Source organism: Giraffa tippelskirchi, chromosome 2 (genome assembly GCF_054371585.1).
Source record: "Giraffa tippelskirchi isolate mGirTip1 chromosome 2, T2T-mGirTip1v1.2.pri, whole genome shotgun sequence".
In the NCBI taxonomy this organism is placed as follows: Eukaryota; Metazoa; Chordata; class Mammalia; order Artiodactyla; family Giraffidae; genus Giraffa; species Giraffa tippelskirchi.
This window is the reverse complement of record NC_137276.1, coordinates 235,563,702-235,583,861: the sequence shown is the minus strand read 5'-3', so window position 1 is coordinate 235,583,861 and position 20,160 is coordinate 235,563,702. Positions and strand designations below refer to the sequence as shown.

General features: G+C 42.9%; 1 protein-coding gene across 43 annotated transcripts in view; it reads left to right on the top strand.

Annotated features, from left to right (window-relative positions):
* The first annotated feature begins 327 nt into the window (after positions 1–327).
* The window catches only part of TBC1D5 (TBC1 domain family member 5), a 589,150-nt gene continuing 569,317 nt past the window's right edge, over positions 328–20,160 (top strand). For 25 of the 43 annotated variants that reach the window (XM_081573339.1, XM_081573355.1, XM_081573315.1 and 22 more), the window contains exon 1: positions 328–433. The gene's annotated coding sequence lies outside the window, so the exon portion shown is untranslated. Of the gene's footprint in view, positions 1,137–14,761; positions 14,973–20,160 lie in introns of all 43 variants that reach the window. The other 18 variants (XM_081573354.1, XM_081573316.1, XM_081573359.1 and 15 more) reach the window with 4 other exon arrangements.

The window sequence follows — 20,160 nt, the reverse complement described above, 5'->3', positions numbered from 1 at the left end:
GAAAGGGGGGAGAAAACGAAACGAGACCTCCCGCGCATGCGCGCCGGCGTCCGCGGCTGACGGCTCGGCCCACGGCTCCCCCTCAGCCTCGTGCCTCGCGGGCCCCACAGGCCCCACAGGCCCCTACAGGTCCCCAGCACGTCGCGCGCGCGCACTCTGCGGGCCCGGCGGGCGCATGCGCACTAGAGCGCAAGCGCCCGCGCCGCGGGGTGCTTAGAGGTGGAGCGCGCCGAGGGCGCGCGGCGGGGGGCGGCCGCCGTTACGGCGAGGGCGTGGTCACGTGGCCGCCGGCCCCCCCCGCCCCCCCGCCCTGCTCCCTCTCTGGTCGGGTCAGGCGCGGCCGGCTCCGCGAGCGCCCGGCAGAGGCTGAGGGAGAGAGAGGAGGGGAGGAGGACTCAGGGCATAGGAGCCGGGGAGCCCTCCCGCGCCACAGGTAACGCGAAAGGACGACGGCGCTGACGGCCGTAAAGCAGCTCGGGCGCCCTGAGCGCCTCCGCCCTCCTCAGTGCAGCCCCCGCGGGCAGTCGCTCCCGCCCGGCCTCCCCTCAGCGGCTCCGGACGCGTCCCGCCACCCCCTCGCGCCGCCGCCGCCGCCGCCGCCTCTCGGGCGGGCCTGAGGTGTCGCTGCCGCGACGGGGGCTCGCATCGCCCCCAGCGCGTGCGCATCCCGGGCGGGGGGCGGGAGACGGGGCTCCCTCGCCCCGGGGCGGCGGGGCTGAGGCGCTGCCCCTCGGCCGGCCGCCCGCCTCCCCGCCCTGTGGGGTCTCGGGTGCGAGAAGGCTGAGCGCCGCGGCCGAGCCGGGCTCCACTTCCTCCTTAGTCGATTTCCTGGTACCTTTCGGCCCCTTCCTGGGCCGGAAGCCAGACGGGCTCCGAGCCCCCAAACCTTGTAAAATGCAGTCTGTAGAAGAGAGAAAAGTCTTCCCCCTCTCAGGAGGGAAACGTGAGCTTGTTTGAGTACGACTGAAGTTTCCTTCACCTGTAGGAACATGCAAGTTGAGGCCTTTCAGGATGTGAGAACAACTTTGCAGAGGGTGAACACTGATTTTTTTTTTTTGGTAACACCCCATCCCACCCCCCTCCTTTTTTCTGGAGAAAGGAGCTCGGACCTCTACAACAATTTCTTGATTCTACAGGTGACCTAAAATTTGTTCAGTACTAGCTACTAAATAGTTTCGATTCTAGGATATATGTTTAAAGTTCACATCTTTTAGATTTTTTGGGGGGGAATAATTTTCTGGAAAGTTTAACTAGGCAACTCCAAATTCTAAGTACCGAAATTTTAGAATGCGGGTTGCACAACTATGGGCCGGATGGTGGTTGTATTTCTAGACCTAGTCATTCTTTTTTATTCTTTGTCGCACAATATACAGCCCCAATATATTATCATATAGTCATTATATATAATAACATGAACATGCCACTGTTTGTACACAGATGTAGGCGTTGTTGAAAGTAAACTTTTGAGCACCTTTGATACCAGTGATAAAGAATTTAATTTATGTGTTGATTAATTGTCTTAAGGAACTTTTTTGATTCCATGTCTTGATAGTTTTCATATTTTATCTCTAAATTCAGTTGTAAACTGGAGCGTTTTTATACAGCTGTTTGCTGTAGAGTCCTGTAGAGCAGTTCTTCTCAAACTTTAATGTGCCTGGGAATCCCCCGAGGCTCCTGTTTAAAAATACAAATTCTGATTCAGTAGATCTGTGTTTCAGCTTGATATTTTGTGTTTCTTATAAACTACTTGCGGCTGGAGGAGGAACCATTCTTGAGTAGCAAGGATGTATACTGTTTGCTAAGAAATGAAATGTGTCAATGAATAAGTGCCTTTCAGTGATTCACTTTCGGTGTAGCGGTGGCTTAAGGTGAGAGACAAATGGCAGGGTGAGCTGAGAGAGCTTGCTTTGGGAAACCCCTTTGCAGAAGAAGCCGAGTCCTGGTCCCAGGGGAGGGGATGGCGGAACTGGGAGAACTCCCTCCATTAGGAAGAGTGCAGGTACCATCTGTGCCTGCTGTGTGGTGCCTGCATCACCAGGCCTGCAAATACTCCATGGAAGCTTTGTGTACTTCTCTCTGAAGAACTTGCTCAGCAACATAAAGACTGCATCATACTCTTTGGGATGAAAGTTTCTTTTATTGGTGAACGAATTGAGTGTGTGCTCCGTCTGTCACTTATTCAAATGCAGCCTCAGCTGAGTAGCACATGCCTGAGCCTTGGAAGCAAACTTGTGAAAAATTTGGAGTCTCCACCTGTTGATTTCCCCTAAATATTAAAAAATGAAATTGAAAAGTTTACATTTAAAATAATGTAAATTGAAAAGTTATAGTTGTCACAGGTAACTTCATGTAGTTCATGTACGTAAAAATGGTTCTTAAGTTTAGAAAAACTTCATGGAAGTATAACATCAATTACTTTTAGCACTGTGATTTTTACAATTTTCATTCTCGTCCTTTGCTGTTGTTTTTTGTTAAATATTATGATAGTACTTTTTTCCCTTCCAGTTTTCTTGACATAATTGATAAACAGCATGGTAAAGATTATGCCTGCAATGTAGGAGACTTGGGTTCCATCCCTGGGTTGGGAAGATCCCTGGAGGAGGGCATGGCAACCCATTCCAGTATTCCTTCCTGGAGAATCCCATGGATAGAGGAGTCTGGTGGGTTACAGACCGTGGGGTTACAAAGAGTCAGACATGACTGAGTGACTAACACACTATAAATTTAAGGTGTAGTACATAATGATTTGACTTACATCATGAAGTGATTATTATAGTAAGTTTAGTGAACATAATCATCTCATATAGATATTAAAGAAATAGAAAAAATTCTTTTCCTTGTGATGAGACCTCTTAGGATTTATTCTCAACAGCTTTCCTGTATAACATAAAACAGTGTTAACTATATTTATTGTGTTGTACGTTATATCCCTAGTACTTGTTTATCTTATAACTGCATGTTTGTGCATTTTGTCTGTCTTCATCCAATTCCCCCATCCCTCTACTCCTGGCTCGGTTAACCACAAAGCTTGATCTCTTTTTCTGTAAATTTATTTTTGAAGTATAATTGACCCACAGCACTATTATTACCTGTTACACAACATCTAGTTGCAATATGTCACCCTACAAAGATATTACATTGTTATTAACTATATTGCTCACACTGTTCATTTATTTTGCAACTGGAAACATGTATCTCTTAATCTCTCCCTCTGTTTCATTCCTCTTCCCACCTGTCTTGCAACCACCTATTTGTTCTCTGTTTGTATGTAACTCAATTTTGATTTTGTTAAAAATCAAATGTTTGCTCATTTGATTTTGTTATGTTTGCTCATTTGTTTTGTGTTTTAGATTTCACATATAAGTGAAATCATGCAGTTTTTGTCTTTCTTTCTCTGACTCATTTCACTTAGTATACTTTCCAGGTTATTTTGAATGGCAAGATTCCTTTTCATGGCTCAGTAATATTCCATTAGTGTTTTTGTTTTCTTCAGATAAATATCCTGGAGTGGAATTGCTGGATCTTTGGTACTTTTTAATTTTTTGAGGAATCCACAAGGGTTCCTTTTTTACCACATCCTCGCCAACACTTGTTATTTGTTGTCTTTTTGATCATAGCCGTTCTGACTGATGTGAGGTGATATTTCAGTGTGGTTTTGATTTGCGTTTCTCTAAGGATTAGTGATGATGAGCATGTCTTCATTTCCCTGTTGGCTAGGTCATCTTTGGAAAAAATATTTGTTGAGATCTTGTGTACATGTTTCGATCAGGCTGTTTGCTTTTAGATATTGAATTGTATGGGCTCTACTTAAGTTTTGGGTATTACACCCTGTATTAGATATGTGATTTGGAAATATCTCCTATTCATTAGGCAGCATTTTCATTTTATTAATAAATGTGATTTTGCCTCTCTTACCATCTTGTTGGGGCTTCTCCTTTGTCCTTGGACATGGGGTATCTTTTTCTGGTGGGATCCAACATTCTCCTGTTGATGGTTGTTCAGCAGTTAGTTAACAATTTTGGAGTTCTCACAGGAGAAGATGGGCCCACACCCCTCCACCATCTTGGTAGCTCTGACTTATCTGACAGCTAGAGTGGTGGTATAGGCCAAGAAGAGAAGGGTGTAATAGAGGAAACTCTGGAAATTTTCTGACAGGTACTTGCTGGTCAAGCTAATCCCACAGATAAGGGGGGATAACACTTGGCCTAGAGCCACAGAGATTAACATCTCCCTGTTCAGCACTTTGCGGATCCTCTGGCCCACGCTGGCCAGGGATGAGGCAGACAGGCTCTTGCTGCTGCGCTCGGCCAGCAGGCTCTCTGTCGTGGTAACCTCATGGTTCAGTAGGATCATTGCCACAGAGGTGTGGCCTGGTGGCGATAAGAACGTCTGTGCCAGGGAGCTGCGTGGAGGACCCGGTCCGGCAGCCACGGCCTGGGGAGGCGGTGCTGCTGGTGAGGCAGTGAGGTGCCGGTCATGGCAGATACCCTTTTCCCACAGCACAAGAGAGCTCTACACAGGGGCATCTCCAGAGAGCCAATACAGAGACCAGGTGCATGATATCCTTTGCAGGAGAAGATGGAGAAGCTCAACACCGTCAGCAAAAACAAGACCGGGAGCTGATTGTGGCTTAGATCATGAACTCCTTATTGCAAAATTCAGACTGAAATTGAAGAAAGAGAAAACCACTAGACCATTTAGGTATGACCTAAATCATATCCTTTACGATTATACAGTGGAAGTGACAAATAGATTCCAGGAATTAGATCTGATAGAGGGTCTGAAGAGGGTCTGAAGGATGGAGCTTCATAATGCTGTACAGGAGAAGGTGACCAAAACCATCCCCAAGAAGAAGAAATGCAAAAAGGCAAAACGGTTGTCTGAGGAGGCCTTACAAATACTGGGAAAAGAAGAGAACTGAAAGGCAAAGGAGAATAGGAAACATGTATCCATCTGAGTGAGTTCCAAAGAATAGCAAGGAGAGAGAAAGCTTTCCTCAGTGATCAGTGCAAAGAAATAGAGGAAAACAATAGAATAGGAAAGACTAGAGATCTCTTCAAGTAAATTAGAGATATCAAGGGAACATCTCATGCAGAGATGGACACGTTAAAGGACAGAAATGGTATGGACCTAACAGAAGCCGAGATACTAAGAAGAGATGGCAGGAATACACAGAAGAACTGTACAAAAAAAGAATGACACACATAACCACCATGGTGTGACCATTCACCTGGAGCCAGACATCCTGCAGTGCGAAGTCAAGGGGGCCTGAGGAAGCACCACTTCCAGCAAACCCATTGGAGGTGATGCAATTCCAGTTGAGCTATTTCAAATCCTAGAAGATGGTGCTGTTCAACTGCTGCACTCAATATGCCAGCAAATTTGGAAAACTCAGAAGTGGCCATAGGGCAGGAAAAGGTCAGTTTTCATTTCAATCCTAAAGAAAGGCAATACCAAAGAATGTTCAAACTACCGCACAATTGCACTTAACTCACGTTAGCAAAGTAATGCTCAGAATTCTCCAAGCCAGGCTTCAGCAGTACGTGAACTGAGAACTTCCAGATGTTCAAGCTGGATTTAGAAAAGGCAGAGGAACCAGAGATCAAATTGCCAGTATCTGTTGGGTCAGAGAAAAAGCAAGCGAGTTCCAGAAAAACATCTGCTTCGTTGATTATGCTGCAGCTTTTGACTGTGTGGCTCACAACAAATGGTGGAAATTTCTTCAAGAGGTGGAAATGCCAGACCACCTGACCTGCTTCCTGAGAAACCTGTATGCAGGTCAAGAAGCAACAGTTAGAACTGGACATGAACAATGGAATGGTTCCAGAATGGGCAAGGAGTATGTCAGGGATGTATATTGTCACTTTGGTTTTTTAACTTATATGAGAGTACATCATGTGAAATGTTCTGCTGCGTGAAGCACAAGCTGGAATCAAGATTGCTGAGAGAAATATCAATAACCTCAGATATGCAGATGACACCAGCCTTATGGCAGAAATTGAAGGGGAAATAAAAAGCCTCTTGATGAAAATGAAAGATGAGAGTGAAAAAGCTGGCTTAAAACTCAACATTCAAAAAACTGAGATCATGGCCTCTGGTCCCATCACTTCATGGCAAATAGATAGTGGTAACAATGGAAAAAGTGACAATTATCTGCTTGGGCTCCGAAGTCACTGCAGTTGGTGACTGCAGCCACAAGATTTAAAGCCACTTGCACTTTGGAAGAAAAGCTGTGACCAACCTGGACAGTGTTAAAAGCAGAGACATCACTTCATCAACAGAGGTCTATCTAGTCAAAGCTATGGTTCTGCCAGTGGTCATGTATGGATGTGAGAGGTGGACGATAAAGAAAGCTGAACGCTGAAGATTTGATGCTTTTGAACTGTAGTGTTGGAGAAGACTCTTGAGAGTCGCTTGGACAGCAGGAAGACCAAACCAGTCCATCCTAAAGGAAATCAATTCTGAATATTCATTGGAAGGACTGATGCTGAAGCTGAAGCTCCAAAACTTTGGCCACCTGATGCGAAGAGCTGACTCATTGGAAAAAAAGAAGCCAACTCATGCTGGGAAAGATTGAAGGCGGGAGGAGAAGGGGACGAACAGAGGATGAGATGGTTGGATGGCATCACCGACTCTACGGACATGAGTTTAGGTAAACTCCGGAAGTTGATGATGGACAGGGAGGCCTGGCGTGCTGTGGTCTGTGGGGTTGCAAAGAGTCAGACATGACTGAGTGACTCAACTGAACTGTTACCTTTGTCTGGATTTGGTATCAGGGTAATGTTGGCTTTTTGGAATGGGTTCAGAAATGTTTCTCTCTGCAGTTTGTTTTTTGAATAGCTTGTGAAAGATAGATGATAAGTCTTCTGGAAGTTTTTGGAAGGGTTCATCTATGAAGCTCTCTGATCCTGGACTTTTATTGTCAGGAGTTTTTAAGTTACTGATTCAACTTCATTAATGTTAATTTGTCTGCTTATATTTTTTATTTCTTCTTGCTTTGTTTGGGAAGTGTACCTTTCTAAGAACTTGTCCATTTCTTTTCAGTTGTCCAGTAATTGGTGTAATCTATTATGATTCTTTCTCTGGTGGTGTAACTTTTTTTATTTCTGATTTCTTTTTGCATGGAGTACTTTTTTTCCTACTCTTAACTTTGAGCCTATGTGTGTGTTTACATCTGAAATGAGTCTCTGTTCAGGCAGCAGGCACATGGGTCCTATTTGTGTCTATTCAGCCACTCCCTGTCTTTTGATTGGAGCATTTAGTCCATTTACAGTTAAAGTTATTATTCATAGTTGTATACTTATTGCCGTTTTGTAGTTGTTCTGTTTTTTTTTTATAAGTTTTTTGTTTCTTTTTTTCTGCTTTTTATTTGATGACTGTCTTTAGTGTTATTTTTGTGAGTCTTTGCATGTGTATGCAGAATAGACTTTTGGTTTATGAGTAATGTAAGGTTTATGTGTTTGTGTACATATATGTATACACATTTTTATCACATATATATGATTATTTTAAATTGATGATCTTTTAGGTTCTAATGCATTTTAACAACCCGGTATTTTTAACCCTCTCTCTTCAGCTTACTGTTCTTGACGTTGACATCATGTTTTACATCCTTCTGTTTTGTGTATCCCTTAACTACTGAGGTTGATTTTACAATTTTTGTCCTTTTACCTTCCTACTAGCTTCATTAGTGGTTGATTTGCCGTCTTTACTGTTGTTTGCCTTTGTGGACAAGTTTTCCTTTTGTAATTTGCTTCATGTGTTAGTTTGTAACCTTTTTTTTTTTTTTGCTTAGTTGAGTCCTTGACATTTCTCATAAAGCTGTTTTAGTGGTGCTGGAGTCTTTTAGCTTTTGCTTGCCTGTAAAACTTTTTGTATCTCCATCATATCTGAATGAAAGCTTTGCCAGGTAGAGTATTGATTCTCCTTTTGGTATATTGTTCCCCTTCTTTCTAGCCTGCCGAGTTTCTGCTGAAAAGTCAGCTTATAGGCTTATCAGACTTTTCTCATATAACTTGTTGCTTTTTCCTTGCTGCTTTTAATAGTCTCTCTTAATCATTAGTTTTTGGCATTTTAGATACAATATGTCTTGGTATGATCCTCTTTGGGTTGATCCCAATGCTTCCTTAACTTTGATGTCTCTTTCCTTTCCCAGGTTAGGAAAGCTTTTACTATTATATTTTCAAACATCTTATTTTCCTCCTCCTCTCTTCTCCATGTGGGACCCCTTTAATATGAATGTCGATACAATTGATGTTCTAGCCGTCTGATGAACTTTCCTGACTTACTTTTCTTTTTTCTCTTCACCTTCAGTGATTTCTACTAATTTGACTTCCAGCTCACTGATCCGTTCCTCTGTATCATTTAGTCTACTGTTTATTCCTCCTAGTGTATTTTTCATTTCAGTTATTTTTCATTTCTGGTTCTCCTTTATATTTTCCAAGTCTTATTAGAAACTTCTGCCTTTTTATTCTGTGTATTTAGTGGTCTCCTGAGTTATTTGCTCATCTCTGTAATCATTACGTGCCTGTTTTTTGGGTAGGTTGCTTGTCCTCCCTTAGCTCTTCTGGGGTTTTATTTTGTTCCTTCATTTGGAATGTGCTCTGCTGTCACCTTCTTTTGCCCAGTTTGCTGCTGTTACGTATCTGGTAAGTTGGGTACAGTTCCGATCATGGAGAAGAACTCTTTTGTAGGAGACATCCCGTGTCCCAGCCCTGCACTCTCCTCTGGTTACCAGAGCTGTGGGCTGTGTGGATCCTTCTTTTGTGATGAGCTGACCACTTTTTGGTGGTCTGGTAGGCACAACTGGCCCCTGGCCTGGTTGGTGGGGCTGTGTCATGAGACAGCTGGCTGTGGTTCCTGGAGGTCCTGCGGCAGGTGCTGATTCGCTGGTGGGTGGAGCTGGGTTCCCAGTGGGTGTGGGTCCAGGGGTTCTAGCACTGGAGTCTGCTGGTGGGCAGGGCTGCTTCCTGACAGGGCTAGCTTTGAGGTCTGAGGTGCTCCAGGGGTGATATTGCAGGGTGACTGACTGAGGGGTCCAGGGTGTCTTGGAGCTTGGGTCAACCTGCTAATGGTGGGGTTGGGGTCCCCAGGGGCTCCTGGGACTAGTCCTGTGCTGCTGGTGGGTGGAGCCAGGTTCTCAGTTCTCTGGTCAAAGGGCTTTGGGTCCTGAAATTGGTGTGTACCCACCAGTAGGGGTGGGGGCAGTTCCTGACACAGGTCGGTGTGGAGTCTGGGTCGTTCTGAAACTGCTATTGGCCTGCTGGCAGGTGGGGCTGGGACCCAAGCTGTCCTTGAGTCCCCCAGTGGTGGGTGAGTCCGGACTTTGGGGTTAGCGCTGGCCCACTTGTGGGTGGGTTGGTATGACAGTACTCTTAAGTGCCAGGCCCTGTCCTGAACACTTTATGTATCTTAATTCATTTGATCCTCACAAGAACCTTGAAGGAAATTGAAGCAGAGAGAGAGTAAAAGTCGTATGCCAACACAGAGCTGGGATTCTGACCAACTCTAGAGTCCATGCTTTTAACAGTCTTTTCTTTGCTGCATTTTAGAAAAAAATAAATCAGTGATACTCTTTTAAATCCCCTTTTCCTAGTAGTACTGTTGAGAATTAAGAGGTTGACTTTGATTTTCATTTGTTGGTAACTTATTCTACTATTGAAAACTATGAGGATGACTTTCATTTTAAAACTCAAATTTGTCATTCTTTTTTTTTTTTTTTAATTCACCCACTTCAGAATTAACTGCCTCAGTGCTTGTAATTTTTCTTTATAAGATATTGAAATTTGCAATGGTTTGTTTGTGCTTGTTTGCTGCACTAGTCTCTTAAGTTTGTGTCATTGTTAAAAGTGAAAGTGGTATCTCTTTCCTTTTGAACCTGCAAGTTTTGAAGCCTTCATTTCCTGCCAGTGCCTGTCTCCTCTCCCCAACCCCCCATGTATACATGGTAGATTTATTATTCTAATATTGAAGGATTGACTGGGTTACAGACTTCATTTGGCCAGTAAGGATAGTCAGAAAATAAGCTTTGGTCATCATTTTCATGTTTAACACTGAGGAGGAAAGAAGGACAACCCCAGAATAATGAATGATATTTCAAGTTGAGTAATTTTTTTTTTGTAAAGAAATGTATATCATCTGTCCCTCATCCCCTTCTGTCTCAGACCACTGAAAACTATCCCATGTCATCACTGGTCTGGGGAATGGTGCTTGTCAACCTGGTCTGGGACACTTAACTTGGGGAGATCATTAACATGGCAGGGCTGTGCAGTATGTGTCCTAGAACTTGAGAACTGAGAGGCTGTGAACAGGCCTAGTTGTGGGAGGAAAAAGTAATTGGGGAGGAGGAGTGTGGGGAGAGGGTCTGTGGCTAATTCCAATGGCATTAATTTTCTGTTAACTGGGATAATAGTGAGTTTTGAGAAGGAAATCAGTATAACAGCAAATCTGTATCGTACATGTTTTTCCTGTGCTTGTTTTTTGTAACGGTACCTCTCATAGTGCCATGCTGCCCAGTTAACTGGGCTGCACAGTGCCTCACTTTTCTCATCTTTTAAGTGAGGATAGTGATAGAAGCTACCCTACAAAGTTGTTTTGAGGATAAAATGAGTATATGTGTGTTTATATGTGTGTGTGTATACACAGAAATATACACAATATACATGGGTTATACCTATGCTGTTCTTACATATGTAAATATTGTATACCATCGGGAGGGGATTGGTTCTGGGACCTCTCTGGATACCAAACTCTGTGAATGCTCAAGTTGCTTGTATAAAATGTATAATATTTGCATATGATATATACACATGCTCCCAAATACTTTCAGTCATCTCCAGATTATGTATAATACCTAATACAACGTAAGTACTATGTAGCTGGTTGTCAGAATCCAGCAAAGTCAAGTTTTGCTTTTTTGGACTTTTTGGCCTTTTTTTTCCCCTGAATATTTTTGATTTGTGATTGATTGGATCTGCAGTTGCAGAACCAGAGTATATGGAATACCAACTGTATATACATAGAAATGCTTAGATAGTACCTGGCACGTGGTTAATGCTATTATGTAAATGTTCTATGGTTAATCTGCAGTGGTTGATCATATCCACATAATCAAGACTGACTATTTGAATGAACTTAATGGAAATTGTATATATATTTGGTATAACGTCGTGTGGGCCAAGAAAATAGAAAGTTTGTACTTTCTGGATGAAAATACAAAATTGATATGTAATGATTTTATCCCTTTGGTGAATTAACTATGAGTAAATAAGGTTTGGCAGCTCAGATCTTTAAAAACAAGGGAGTAAAACTGCAGAAATAATAAAGACGTCTTTGGTGGTGGTGTGAAAGGTTCAATTTAAAGTTTTCAAATGTAGTGTTACGAAGTGCAGACGAGATAACCTGTTTCCGAAGGCTTCTCTGATATAACTTTACTTTCCTTGGTTGACTTGTTTGTTCCTTGATAAAAATCCATCTTTCTTTGCATCCTCCAAACCTGGTCCGCAGTCCCTTACGTGAAACCCATAGTGGCATGTGTGTCTCAAAAGTAAGGTTTTTAAATTTAGATGGTTAATTTTTTGCGTGTGCTGTATGTCTTGAAACCTCCTTTAGATAGGAACTGTCAGTCCATAATCATACACATTAATTTTTTTCAGCAAAATTACAAGTATAGAATCTGTGTGTTAGCATTTCATATCTTTAGTATTTAGTATGGAGTCTGGCATGCAGTGGGTGCTATTAAATCTGTTTCAATGAAAAACACCTAAAGATAATGTCATTCAGTCATTTTCTCAGTTGCATGTGGTATCTGTGGTTGACTCAATGAAAATATTTAGTAATTGCAGATTTATTATTTTTTTTTTAAACTCAGTTGCCTAGGAAAGGTGGTTATTGGATTAATTTTTTGAAACAAAATGATTTGAAATAGTCATTACAGATGATTGCAAATTCTCTTAAATCTGTGTTGACAAGAATGCTGATCTTGACCTTTTATGGGTCATAAAGTCTACATTTAGAAGAATGATTTACTTTTAAAAAATTGATTGGATTTGTTGTTTTGATAATTATGATAAACTAGTTGTGGTATATCTGTCTAAAGAAAGTGCTGTGGTGAGTGACTATCTTAGGTCAAATAATCACAGTATGGTAATCTAGATGGCCATAGAAGAAAGGTTTTCCCCCCACCCCCTGTTAGAAAAAGTGATGCTTATTGTGGAAATTTTGTAAAAATGAGTGATCAAAAATAATCCCCTGGGACTTCCCTGGTGGTCTCGTGGTGAAGACTGCTTTCTAATGCAGGGGCGCAGGTTTGATTCCTGATTCGGGAGCTGAGATCCCACATGTCTTGCGGGCAAAAAACCAAAACAAAGAACAGAAGCAGTATTGTAACAAATTTAATAAAGACTTTAGAAATGGCCCATATGAAAAAAAAATCTTAAAAATAAAGTCACCTGGATTGTTGGATAATTCTTAAAGTTTTCTTCAGGGTTAGGGTTACAGTGTTTTGAGAGAGGCTGGGAATTAAGTCAGGTTTGTAGCCCAAGCAGCTGTTTAGAAAGCCAAGTAACATGTTGATTAGTGGAAATGTTTGATGTTTCAGTGTTATAAACATTTTGCCCCTAAGATAAAAAGGTTGAGCCAAAAGTAATGAGGTCCCCACTTGTAAACAGTGGGTCTTCAGAATAATTAGAGGAGTGAGGAGTAAGCTCCCACTTCTCCTCCTCGGGGGAGACACACCTCCCTTTTGACGGGGTTGACGGTGGTTCAGCACTGCGTGAAGACCGAGCCCGCTCACAAGCTCTGGCTGCCGAGTCACGCACTCTGTTTACTGACAACCCGTGGGGACTGCGTCAGCCCCTTCAGAGGTTCTCAGGATGCTGCCTTTGAACTTTCAGGAATCCAAGAGGAGTTACTGACATTGTGTCTCTTGCCGTCTTGGGGTGAGATAGTGGATAGATTGCCCTGGACCCTTGGTTGGATTTGGGAGTGAAAGTGCATTTGATAGGAGATGGAAGATGGTACCACTATGTTGGGTTTTGTCTGCTGCATCCATTAAATTAGACTTCTTTTTCCTTTTTTTAATCTTACGTATTTACGTTTGGCTCTGATGGGACTCCGCCGCTGTGCAGGCTTTTCTCTAGTTGCGGTGAGTAGGGGCTACCCCCTGGTTGTGGAGTACAGGCTCTGGGGCCCGTGGGCTTCCGTCGTCGTGGTCTCCAGGCTCTGGAGGACAGGCTCAGTAGGTGTAGCATGGGCTGAGTTGCTGTGTGACCTGTGGGATCCTGCTGGACCAGGGATCAGACCTGTGTTTCCTGCATTGGCAGGTGGATTCTTTACCACTGAGCCTCCAGGGAAGCCCTGGACTTATTTTTCTTCATTGAAGTCCAAGAGTCTTGTGATAAGAATGCTCATTTTGATAGGTTGGTATGTATGGTATAGGAAGGCTTGGGATAAATCGCCTCCTTTCTCCAGTCTTCATTTCTCTTAACTAATTTAGGATTATTTTAATTTCTTTGCCGTGTGTTGTGTGTATGTATATTGTAGCTATACACAGATAAACATGCATACATGTAGATAATTCCCATTTTCTTTAATTAAAAATGGTTCTTGCTCTTCTGTTGCTTTCATTTGTTTTTCATTTAGTGTTTTATAATAGTGTTGTTACTCTTCCACATACTTTTTGATCACTTCATGCTCTTTCATTGTTTGAATGGACTGTAAGTAGTCCTCCATTCCTGGACACCTAGCTTCCTCTCTGTTTCTGACAAGAAGTGATGCACTGAAATTACGCATGCTCAGTCACTAAGTTGTATCCAACTCTGTGACCCCATGGGCTGTAGCCCGTGAGGCTCCTCTGTCCATGGAATTCTCCAGGCAAGAACACTGGAGTGGGCTGCCATTTCCTTCTCCAGGGGATCTTCCCCACCCAGGGACCAAACCCGTGACTCCTTCATTGGCAGGTGGATTCTTGACCACTGAGCCACCTGGGCACTGAACATTATTGTAGCCCATATCCCTTTGTGCCTGCACATTTTTGTTTATTTAGGAAAAATTGTGGTGAGTGGGATTAGCGGGTCAAAAGGTAATTTAACAGTTTTGTTACACTTTGTCAAATTGCCCACCAGGAAGGTTGGCCCACTTTACACCTTAGTGCAGAACTGTCTGCAAGGCCCTGTAACTGTTGTTGTCTTGTCTATTTTGATAGTTTATTTGGGTATATGTGACTTTATCTCCGTTCCCCTTCTCTTGTCTTCTTACAGTTTTTAACAATTTATGTAGTTAGATCTTGCTCTTCCTTCATTTGTCTTGTAGGCTTTTCCTACTTTATGGTTATATAGCTATTAATTTATATTTATCGACTATTTTCATAGTTTAAAATTTTGGGTTTGCAGTTATTGTAGAACATGTTGAATGGCGTCATTTGAAGTAGAGGGTACAAAAATTTCTAAGCTCTTTGATCAGCCAGTTTTCTCAGTACTCCTTAATGGGTGACCTGTTCTTTCTGCATGGATATCGGAACCTTTGTCATTTGGTTCTCTCTTCAGTCACACGGATATTTTATTTTTTGTGGTTGTGCATAGGATTTTCCTGTGGGTGTGTGTGCGTGTGTGTATCTTTCGTATCAGACGATTGCTGGTAGATCGAAAAGCTGTTGATGTTTAGAAAAGCTGTTGATGTTTTGTGTGTATGCATTTTGTAACCAGTCACTTTCTGACTCTCTTCATCATCACAGCTTTTCAGTTGATTCTCTTACCTTTTCCAGGTAGATAAACCATTTTTGTAGAGAGATCAAGCTGTGTGTCGCTGTGCTGGCTTGAGCATCAGACGTCGTGAGACCACACTGTGCGTCGCTGTGCTGGCTTGAGCATCAGGCGTATTGAGACCACACTGTGCGTCGCTGTGCTGGCTTGAGTATCAAGCATCATGAGTTTCTTTTTTTCTGAGTCAGCTGTGGAATTTTCTACTCCTTAACGGTGAGTTTTCTTTTCAAGCCGCGATCTTTTTGTGGTCTACTTAAAGTTCTCCAACTTAACACCTGTGATTGTCCAAACTGAGTGTGGTGGAGGCCGCTGGGAAGTGATAAGCAGACCAGGAGGCCGCGAAGGTGGGGTTGGTTGGTGGGAGAGCCGGGGATGGGGACCTGCCCCCAGCTCTTCCTTCTCTGCCCCCCTTTCTAAGTTCTGACTTACTTCGTGGACTTCTTTGATTTTGTCCTTTTGATGATTTTCTGGCTTCCCGTTTTACTCTCCGGATGCACCTTGTTTTCTGTCTTTCATGCAGTAGCTCCCCTGCCCCGTTTCCTTTGACCCAGATAAACGTGCCGTCGCGGGAACAGTCCAGAGCAGGCCCTCTAGCTTGTCATCATGAGAACTACCACAGACTGCCCTGAACTCGTGGCCGTCATGCATCCTGCCTTGCAAAGGATGTGGCAAGACTTTGATTAAACTCGGGTTTCCTCATAAAATCAAACCACTGCTTTGGAAGGCTTAGTGAAATGAAGGAGGCATGCTTTGTAGAGACGGATGGGGGAGAATTGTAGAGATGTAGCTGGGCTCGGGGATGAGGACTCCAGAGGCTGCAGTAAGACATTAGTGTTCTGCAGAGTCTGTTATTTTATCTCCAACTTGATTTCTTCCTTGAGCTTTAGACCTGGGGATCCGATTGCCTACTGGAGGAACTCCGTTTTGTGTGGCCCAGGAAAGCTCAATTTCAGTATGTCTGCAACTGAATTTCCCATTTTCTTATAGAAAACCTCCTCCCCCTCCCAAGTTTATTATCTCACTGGAGGACATCACTGTCTCTTTAGTTTTGATCAGCCAGAAACCTGGCAGTTATACTTTATTCCCCTTTCCCCAGTCCTCACATGAAGGCACCAGACTCTGGATCCTGCCTCTTGAGTGCACCGTCTCTCTGCCCCCAGTACTTCTACACGGGGGTACCGTCTCTTGGTCTCAGATATGATCTCTTGCCTGGGTTTCTGTGCAGTTTTCCTTTTGGTGTCCCCTGTGGCCTGATGATCTCGTCTGAGTTTCTTACACTGTAGCGTGCCACCCTTTAATGCGGTCCTCTCCCAGTGTCCGTCCGGGATTGGTTCCAGGACCCCAGCAGATACGCACGTTCACAGAGGCACGAGTCCCTTGCAGTCGGCCTGTGGTGTCCACGGACTCAGCCCGCCCTGGCTGGGACGTGCAGAGCGCCTGCTTGTCTGGTTGGAGGGCAGGCTGCTCTCCGTCGCTTGTTTCTCGGTCTGCGTCTCTCCTTCTGCTCCCCTCTTCTCTGTGATTTCTGTGATTGTCAAGTACTGAAATCTGCATTTTTGCAAGTGTTTATGATTTTGCTTGCCTCAAACTTGGAATGTTCTCTCTCAGTCCTACAGACTCCAGTGAGGTCTCAGCTTCAGTGCCGCTGCTCAGGGAAGCTGCCTTAAACCTCTGAGTCTGTGTGGTGCCCGTGCTGTTTGGCCACATAACCTGTGCTATTCTGTGACATTTGTTATGTGTTAGAACTGTCTTTTTACCTAACAGCCTGTGTCTCACTTTCGAGTGCTCTGTGAGCTCCGAGGCCCGGCATATCATCTTTACTCCTACTCCTGGTGCTGTATCTGTTAAAAGTAGATGTCCTGTAACAGGTACTGTTCTAGGTGCTGAAAATAGAGCAGTGAGTAAGAGGCTGTTGCAGTTATTACTGCAGTATGATAAGCTACTCCAAACCTGACTGGCTTAAGACAACAGTAATGTTTATTTACTCATGATTTTATCATTAGTAAAGGACTTGGTAGGGGAGGCTTATCTCTGTTTCACTTGGTGTCTGCTCATTGGAGGTCCTAGTTTCCGCTTCTAAGCTGGCTCCCTTATAAGGCTGGCAGTTGACGCTGGCTGCTGTTTGGGAGTTAAAGGAGGGTTGTTGATCACAGCACCGACGTGAGGCCTCTGTGTGTGGCCTGGCATGACTGGTAGGCTCTGAGAGTGAGTGTCCCAGGAACAAGCATTCCTTTTAGAAGGAAGCGCAAGCAGCCAGTGCTTTTAAAGGTTAGGCTGAACATTGGTGAGCGTTACTTCTCCTGTGTTCCATTGGTTAAATAGACAATAGCCCTGATTCAATGGGAGGAGAATTACACTCCATATCCTGGTGGAGAAAGTGACAAAAAATTTATGACCATGTTTAATTAACCTACTTTGTTGTTGTTCAGTCGCCCAGTCATGTCTGACTCTTTGCGACCCCATGGACTGCAGTACGCCAGGCCTCACCATCTCCCAGGGTTTGCCCAAGTTCATGTCCATTGCATCGGTGGTGCTCTCCAGCCGTCTCGTCCTCTGAAGCCCTCTTCTGCTGCTGCCCTCAATCTTTGCCAGCGTCAGGGACCTTTCCAGTGAGTCCTCTGTGCTCATCAAATGACCAAAATACTGGAGCTTCCGCTTCAGCATCAGTCCTTCTGTTCAATATTCGGGGTTGATCTCCCTTAAGATTGACTGGTTTGATCTCCTTGCTGTCCACGGGGCTTTCAGGAGTCTTCTCCAACACCACAGTTCAAATGCATCAATTCTTTGGCGTTCTGCCTTCTTTACAGTCCAGCTTTCACAACTGTACCTGACCACTAAGACCTAGTGGTCTTGACTATACAGATCTTTGTCGGCAGAGTAATGTGTCTGCTTTTCAACACACTGTCTAGGTTTGTCATCGCTTTCCTGCCAAGAAGCAGTTGTCTTCAGATTCATGGCTGCAGTCACCATCCACAGTGATTTTGGAGCCCAAGAAGAGGAAATCTGTCACTATGTCTACCTTTTCCCCTTCTATTTGCCATGTAGTAATGGGGCCAGATGCCGTGATCTTAGTTCTTTTTAATATTTAGTCTTAAGCCGGCTCTTTCACTCTCCTCCTTCACCCTCATCAAGAGGCTCTTTAGCTCCCCTTGGCTGTCTGCCTTTAGAGTGATGTCATCTGCATATCTGAGGTGGTTGATGTTTCTCCTGCCTGTCTTGATTCCCGCTGTAGCTCATCCAGCCCGGCGTTTCTCACGATGTGCTCAGTGTACAGGTTAAACAGACAGGGTGACAGCGACAGCCCTGCTGTGCCCCTTTCTCGACTTTGAACCAATCAGTTGTTCACGCAGGGTTCTGACTGTTGCTTCTTGACCTGCATACAGGTTTCTCAGGAGACAGGTAAGATGGTCTGATATTCCCATCTCTCTAAGAGCTTTCCACAGTTTCTCATGATCCACACAGTCAAAGGCTTTAGCATAGTCCGTGAAACAGAGATAGATGTGTTTTTGAAATTCCTTTGCTTTCTCTGTAATTCAACGAATGTCGGCAACTTGATCTCTAGTTCTTCTTCCTTTTCTAAACCCAGCTTGGACATCTGGAAGTTCTTGGTTCACGTAATGCTGAAGCCTAGCATGTAAGATTTTAAGCATGACCTTACTAGCATGTCTGATGGTTAGCACATTCTTTGTAACTACCCTTTTTGGGAATTGGTATCTACTACATAGACCTAAAAAAGAAAAACACTATAAAAATTTTTGGATGAGTTAATTTGTTTGTACATTCAGCCTTCCAAAAGAACCATGATATCAATTTAAGAAATACAATATAAAGTGAAATTTTAAAAAGTTAAAAAAAAATTTTTCAGCAGTCTTCATATACTGATACTATATTTCTACGTATATTTTAGAAGTGAAATTGTTGTATCTAAGAGTATGTGTAATTTAGATTTTGATACCTATAGCCAAATTGCCTAATAGGTAATATTACTTTGTGTCCCAATTTTTAGTACAGGGTATAAATTACATTTGCCCATTATCTTGCTACCAGAAGGAATTGTAAATCATTGTTTTTGGCTAACTTGTTGGCAAAAGTTAATAGGTTGCTTTTATTATAATTTCTTTAATGCCTATTTATGCTCTTTGTCCATTTTGGGGGGGATGTTTGTAATTGATTTTCAAGAGCTTTTTGTGTGCTATAGATTTTAATTCTACCCACTACATATAAATATTATAAATTTTGTCTTTCAATTTTGTTTATCATTTAAAAAAATTTTATGAAGAATTATTACATTTTTGTGTAGTTCCATATATTAGTCTTTTTCTTTACGATTTTGTTTCCTGGCAGAAATAAGATTAAACTCACTTCTCCTTATTTGTTATCTTTGTACATCTTTGGTCAATCTTCCAGTAGTTTCAAGTACAGAATTTTTGTAAATTATACATATTGCTGGTGGGGAAAAATCAGTAGGCCAGTAAATTCCTTAGCAATTAAGATGTCTGGGAAATTAATCTCAGAATCATCTCCATCTCTTAATTGTCTTGTAATAAAATGGAATTGATGTGTTTTAGAATTTGTCAGATTCTGTCCTCGACAGTATCAGAAAATCAAAGTGAGTAAAGACAAGTTGTTTCAGTGTTACAATTTCCCACAAAAGGAAACTTGTAGTGATTGAAATATAAAAATATGAAATATATTAAAACTGAAAACAGGATAATGTTCAGCTGCGTTATGTGGACAAAATAATGCCTTGAAAAGAATTAGAAATTCTAGGAGACAGGTGTTTTTTTTTTTCCTTCCTTTTTAAAAGCTGACGTGAGAGTAAGAAATTACCAGCTCAAGATCTTATGAAAGTAGGAATTCAGAGAAATGAAAACAGAATATTAAAACTATTCTAGGGGACTTTTACTTTGATTTTGAAGGCCTCATAAGGCACAGGGTATAGAAATTAAAACTCAGATAGGCTGAAGGAGAGGAGTCTGATCTAATGGAAATTCTTTCCCTATAAAATTGACTCCTAAGAACTGTGTCTATAGAGTATGGTTAAACCAAGATTAACGTTCTTCCCATGCTCTTGCTCATAGGCGGGTGCAAGAATAGTTGCCTGGGAGCTGAGAAAAACACCTGTTCCTAAGAAGTTACGACCAGAGGTCTTCTCTCTTCTTGATTTGCCACTCATATTCAGTGCCACCTGTGCTACAGGCCTCACCTCAGGTTGTGAATTTAAAGTGGTTCCGTGTGCTTGGGAGAAGCAAATAAAAGACGCCTCATGTCTGTATTTGAATCTCAGGTCCTAGGGATTCCCACACATAATTCTCCAAAGATTTAGCCCACAATAAAATATAACCAAGCACACAGGGAAATAAGGCACCATGGGTGAGAAGCAGCAGAAACAACTGACAGA